Genomic DNA, 7,434 nt, shown 5'->3' with positions numbered 1-7,434 from the left:
CTCCCTCCTCTTCTATGGGTGATGTAACTCTCGGAGACATCATGGCGCAATTGCAGCGCATGGATACTAGCCTTGATGCACTCATTACTAAGTTGTATCAATGAACGTTCATGTTGGCTGTATTGCCAACGTGGCAAGCGACCATGGACGGTTTCGCTTCTGAGCTTCCCTCCACCTCTCTAGTGGCTTCTTGATTCTGAGGCTGAGGATATGATGATGATGGTAAGACGATGATACTTTGATGATGATGATGGAATGCTAGCTCTACCGATGAGATGTCTACTTGACACTTACCCTTTGTCACTCGTGACAAAAAGGAGGAGTAGTTTTGGGTTATATAAGAGTATCATTCTTAGGATAGGGAGAGTTAGTATAGTACATTTTGTTAGGGGAGTGTTGATATGAGGGATGTAATGAGGATTATTTGTATCTTTCTTTCTTTCTTTTATAGATACATTGTTCTTGTACATTAGATCTTGTGACCATTGTTGACATACATTATACTTATTCTCTCTATATGTGATGTATGTTTTTTCTCTCACCTACACTTACATATGTTGTTTCTTTTCTCTTTTATACACATGCTTCTTATTACTTGTATGTAATCTATTATTTTTGTTTCACACTAAGATACCTTGATGAGTTTTGTTTACAGTATTTCAGAAATACAGATTGTCAAATTCTACTTGCCATAAACTCTCTTCTTGCAATTTTTCAAGAGTTTGTGTTAGGATAGATTTTATTGTATTCAACAAGTGAATATGAGTTGAGTCATTTATGACTTCTCTCTATGTTCATTTTTTGTTGTGGTTTTGTTACAGATTGCCAAAGGGAGAGATTGTTAGGACACGTGTGTTTTACTTGTTAAGAACATATGTCATTCTTTTATGTAATTGGCTAATCCTTTGACAAAATGACTTTACTTATAATTGGGTAGATCTAGGTGTTTTAAATACTTCAAGAAACAAGGTTTCAAGATCAAGTGTTAAAGCAATTCAAGTCTGTCCAAGAAACAAGCTAAATAGTGCAAATTCATTGAAACTCGACACCTGCTCGACAGCTTCTATCTGTCAAGGTTTAAGAATTTTAGAATTTTGATATGATTTTCTTGAGATCCGTGAATGTGTCTTTGAGCCTTTTTTCTCCTAACCCTAGACATATAAAAGGATTATTTTAAGGGCCGTCAAAAAGTTCACAAGTTGCACAAGCATTGAGAATAAGTTTGTTCAAGCTAATTGTGACCAAAGACGAAGTTTTGCCCTAGTTCATCATTCTTGTAGAAGTTGTAGTGTATGTGCATCATAGGATTTTGTGACCAAGCATCTTCTTGATCTTCATCGTGTGAATGAACTGAAGAACTTTGTAGCCGACAATCTTCTCTAGTTGGTGATTGAAGTCGCGTACTAGGATCCGCGCAATTGGTTAGTCACGTACTTGGGAGCCATGCATCAACAGGAGAAATTGTCACTACAGAACAAGTCCAATTAGGTATTGGGTAAGGGTTCAACTATAAGTTGGTATAGGTATTGGGATTCCTTTACTTGTAACTGCTTGTTGTGATAATAGTGGAATTTCGGGAGTGGTGACCTTAAAATCACCCGGTGGGGTTTTTGCCGCATAGGTTTTCCTTATTCATAAACAAATCACCGTGTCAATTTATTTTCCGTTGCATACTTTTTTATTGGTGATTTGTTTGTGCTACCACTCGCTTTGCATGTTAATTTGATTAATTAATAACTTGGCTAATTAATTAATTAATTTAATCACAAGGGGTCAATACGTTTTTGGCCTATCATTGTGTTTTCACACATTTTAGTGCATTCATAAAGAGATAAGTTCTAGTTGGTTTTTAACTCCAACCCACTATCCACCAAGCCCACATCTCTAATACATTAAATATAAGGTAGAGGGAAAGATAAATTAGTGTTTTCATTGGAAGGGTTACTTAGTAAATGTGGATGCCAAAGAAAATTTGTGAGGGAGAGAGAGAGGTGGTGTGACAGAAGAAGGAGGCAAAATTGTTTAGAGGCATAAGGTTTGGCTACGAAATCAAGGTGAGAACTCCATCTTAATATTACTATACTGTTTATAAATCTTGAGATATATTTATGGTTTTGGCAACGTGGTAAGATTAAGTCATGTCAATTTGATTATAGTGGAAAGATGTTTATATATTAGCGTTATTCAAATAAAGATTTGATGGTAATACTCTTATGTTTATGGTAGTCAGGGCGGAGTCAGAACTTTGAGTTAGGGGCGGTTTTATTGTTGGTTATGTGTGGCAGTTCATATTCTGATTCTGCTACTTAACTGCTAAGATTTTTATTTTATTTTTTTTTTGTGGGTAAAAACAAAATTATTTTTGTTTAGAATTTTTTAAAAGGCAGGGTTATTTATTTTGGATAAAATTAGTTAATTTTTAGTTTTATTGATAATTTTTTTGTTGAGTTATTTTTTTTAGGCTTGTATATTTTGTTTTAGATTTTAGATCTATATATATATATATATATTTTTTTTATGATCATTAAAATGAGGAAAATGCTAGAGCTACAAGTTTTTTATAAATTACTGATGTGATAAGTGATTACTGGTAAGTAAAAAAATGATGTGAGTGGTGTGTCTATATGCAAACCAATAAGAATTTTCTCCCAAACAGTTTGTAAAAATTTATAAAAAAGTTTGTGAGTATAGCATTACTCTTAAAAAAATCAATGATATTGCTAAAGGGAAAAATGTAATTTTATAGAACAAAATTGCTAAATTTAGTACATACACACACACAATATATATATATATATATTTTTTTAAAAAAATTTATATTAGATTAAATTGCTAGTAGTCAGTACACAATTTCACTAGGTTGCCTACGGTTAGTATTTTAGAACAAAATCATGGAATTTCAAATCTTAATCATCAGTATGGCTTTAACGTTTGGGTTATATATATTAGGATGTCTTTAATGTTTTTCATTGGTTATATATATTAGGATGGCTTTGACATTTTTCTTTGGGTTATATATATTAGATCCTAGTTGCCCACTATGTGTATATTCTAGAACAAAGTCACAGATATAGAGCCAAATTCATGTTGAGGTTTTACTTTTCGTTTAGGACATATATTAAGGATTTGTTTGGATACCATTTATTGCTGAAAACTGAAAACTGAAAAAACTGTAGTAAAATAATTTTTAAATGTGTAAATAGTGCGTGGGACCTAGTTTTGAATAAAAAGTTGTTGAATTCTGTACTTGTGGGTCCCGTGAACAATGCACGGGACCCACATAAAAAAACGCTTCCGCTGGGAAATACACAAAACGCGCTTCCCAAACGGAGGCTAAATCCTAAAGTTTTGGCTCCTGCCTATGAGTTTTGATAAATTCAACGAAACATATTTTTCAATAGAGATGCCTTACATCAGTGTTATTGTTTAGTTCAGCAAATTATAATCCTAGTAAGTCAGTTTGTATAATTCGATAAGCTTTATATTTTGTGGAGGATATTCAGTAATTTCCATGGTTGATTATAGGTCCTATTTAAGAGTGTTTTGAGACTATTTGGAGGGTGTTTTAGCTGAGCTTTCAAAGAAATTCAAGTACTGTAAGTAATTGTGCATAATGTGCACAAGTTTTGTTCTTTAGGTTCTTAGAAGTTAAAGGTTTTCAGAAGTTATGTTTTTAAGCTTATGTTTTCTAAAGTTTATTGAAAGCATTTTTACATCATTGAAAGAGAAACTTTGACTTTTAAATAATTTTTTAAAGAGAAACTTTGAATTTTAAATAACGTTTTAAATTTCTGAATCTCATTTAAAAGATGATTTCTAAACTAAAATATTTTCAAAAATAATTGAGTTTTAATGTAAGTTGTCTAAAAAGATTTTGGTTCTTTAAGTTGTTTAAAACCAAGTGATATCAAAGTCATATTTCTAATTTTTTCCAAATGGTATTTAAAACGTTTCTTTTAGCAAATTGATTTTTCAGACTTACTCAAGAGTTGTAAATATTTATATAAACTCCTCAGTTCCTATTCGTTCCTTAAGAGAGTCAAGCATCCTTCGATTTTTTTTTTTTTGAGAAACAACTTCTAATTAAATATACATGTTCATTATATATATATATATATAATTACAAAATGGTACATTGATATTAACTGAAATATTTCATTTCTCTAATCAATACGAAATGGTCATTAAATCACTGATACATTATTGACTACTTTGATCAAAATGTGAAATAAGAAGGAAAATGCAGTGAATGGACCACCCAAAAAAAAAAGAAAATGGTATTTTATTATTATTATTTGGTTTTAAGTGGATGTTGTTGGACATTTGTGCAGCCTGGAGAACTGGCTAGAAATGGCTTACGAGCTTGAATTATTATGATATGTAGGGGTGTGTATGAATCAAGTTGGATAATTTTTTTTTCAAAATCCAACTTGATAAGGCGTGGTTGAGAAATTTCCAACCAATCACATGTGTAGAAAATTCAACCCAATCCAAGTTGAGTTAGGTTGGGTCAGTGAATTATGCTTAGATGTTTCATCTCTTATAAAAATTGGACTTTCATCAACTATTCAAACATTTTTCCTTTCACTAAATTTTTATAATTCATATAAATGTCTAAATTATATTCCAAATTTCTAAATTTATCAAAACTAATTCTCAAAAGACCAAAATATTCTAACCAAACAAATTAAAATAAGGCAATGAAATAAATTTATATATAAGATGGATTGAGTTGGGTCATATGGATGAAAAAAACTATCAAAAGCTTAAAATAAATTTTTAACCCAATGCACAACTCATGAAACCAACCCAAGGCATTAGGTTGGGTTGGTTTCGTTAAGTTGGTGGTTTGAATGCACACCTCCTAATAATATGATTCATTGAAATCAATGGTTACAAGCACCAATCCGGGTTTGGTTTGATAGGGGCTTAGCATCAGGGTCGGGCCTTGAATGCTTGGCTAATGGCTGGGCCACTTCCCATTTGATAAAGGTAAATGTCAAAAATTGTATCCTAAGATTGTTGAATGCAATGAGGAGAGCTTATTGTTATTATCATTTTCTATTCTTATCTTTTAGTTGAGGGCTGATGGCTCATTTAGCCACCAATCTGAGTGATTTTGGCTGGGCGAAATTGAGATTCAGCCCCTCAAGTCTTCACCTAGAACAGAAAATCTGAGTGATCGATGATGAAACATTTGTTACATGAAAAAGATAAACGGGTCATCTGCTCTTCAAGTAGCAGAACATGGAAGTCACTAGTCCGCGCTATCTTTTACTGACTAACACCAACATTATTCTTGCATTGAACAACAATGATCTAAAGAACTTCAATGAAATTAGATGAAGATTTTGCACATGATTTTATGCAAACAATTGGGAGACTTATTGATATTTGAATATAGGATTTTTTTTTTTTTTTTTTTTTTTTTTTTAAACAATTGGGAGACTTATTGATATTTGAATATAGGTTTTTTTTTTTTTTTTTTTTTTTTTTTGAGAAGGAAATCATGAACTTTCATTAAAACAATTAGCCATAATCGGCTATTAGTACATCACGGACATGTGGAGGAACATCTTCCATCCACACAAGATAACCACTAACATGTCTAGCTAGGTTATGGGCTATAGCATTACCTTGTCGCCTAGTGTGAGAGAAACTAATATTTCTAAAGGCATCTATAGCAGGACTTACAGCAGAAATCATGTGACCGTAGGTAGCCAAAGACTCCTCATTGCTTTTCAGGGCTTTAATAATTGCTTCTGAATCACCCTCTATGATAACTGATGAAAAGCCTAACTCAGCAGCAAAATTGATAGCTCGGGCAGCTGCTAATGCTTCAACATCGTCAGAGGAGGGTGGGAGAGGAACATTCTCGGACAGAGAAGCTAGGACCTGCCCTTGATGATCACCAACCACTACACCCAATCCAGCTCTGTTGTCTTCTCTGAACACAGCCCCGTCAAAGTTGACCTTGAGTTCTGCCGCTGAAGGAGGATGCCATCTAACTCATTGAGGACCTGCTGCTTGTATCTGTCTCTGCCATGTAAAAACAAAGGAAAATATTCATTTATAGTATTAATAATTAGAAACTAGGGACAGATTTTGCTCAAATAAACTGTTTGAGAATGGCTTTTTCTTAATGCGCTTCTTCTCTTCATGATCTTTCGGTTTGATATTCCTTTTCTCTTCCAACATCCACTTGAAAAGTTTGCATTGCTGATTCTTTGGAATTTGTTCCTGCAACATCACAGGCTCTGTGATGGGTGGCGAGGGGGGAGGGGATTTTCAGCAAGAGGAGAAGTTTTTTGTAACTGTGGTTGAAAGTTGAAACTGGAATTGCAATTTCTTCCTCTATGTGCTCATCTTTCTTCTTTGTCCGCACAAAGAGGTAGGCTATAAAAGTATAAAGTTCACAGAAACTCATAACAAGCGGATTTACGGTCCCAAAGACAACTTTGTCAAGCAACTAAATCAAAGGTTTCAAGATATTTATTACAAAAGCTTAAGGTAACAAATCAAAAAAAGTAAAAAAACTTACTAGTTATATAGAAAAACTAAATAGAAACGGGGAAGAAAACCAAGTTTGACCACAAAACTAGATGTGAATACCTCTCAAACTATATAGGACCATAACAAAACAAGAAGAAATGTCATCAACAACAAACTCCAGAATTCCCCAAATGAAGCAATATGCATCCTTTTTATAAGGAATGTTGCACATTTTGGTAGAAGAGAGTTGATGCGTCCAAGAAAATTTGAGGGTTGAAGCCACCTAGAGTTCTATCCCTTCTCATTGAAACCCTCAATTTTCTTCATCCCAAGTCTGTTCTTTTATCACAAGATGAACTGGCACTAGCTAAAATACATTTAATTAAAAGACACTATACCCATAGAATAAGCACTAACAAGCATTATATATGACCAAAGCATAAAAGATTATCATTAATCAACTCTGGCATGAATACACAACCTCCAAGCTTTTTATATTTATATCTTATCATATAGAAACGAGCCAACTTCCAAATACCCAAGCAATCCCTACCCCAGTCCCCCCGCGGTTCTTGGGAAGAAGGTAGAGGAATTAAATTATTGGCCCTGCAATCCAAATGCTCCCTACTTCAAATGCCCTGTATATAAACCTTCAATAATGATAACAATTCAAGTAGTCAACCACAATCCTCAAGTTTCATTTCTCTAAACCCAAAAAGGGACAAAGAAAATAATCAATTGCCAGAGAATTTGAATGTTTTGCAATAATATGAGAGAATTGCAAGATTTATTCCTCGCTTAATTCTCTAGATTCATTCTGGTTTCTTAGTTTGGAACTAAAAAGTTTATTTCATCTCTAATACTCCAGCATATTAATCGCATATTCATCACCACTCTTCTGCATTAGCATTCCAAGACTCTTTAGTGCATCGGAGGAGCACA

Source organism: Quercus suber, unplaced genomic scaffold (assembly GCF_002906115.3).
Source record: "Quercus suber isolate HL8 unplaced genomic scaffold, Cork oak 2.0 scaffold_378, whole genome shotgun sequence".
NCBI lineage: Eukaryota > Viridiplantae > Streptophyta > Magnoliopsida > Fagales > Fagaceae > Quercus > Quercus suber.
The sequence above is the reverse complement of the archived record's forward strand: the minus strand, read 5'-3'. Positions refer to the sequence as shown.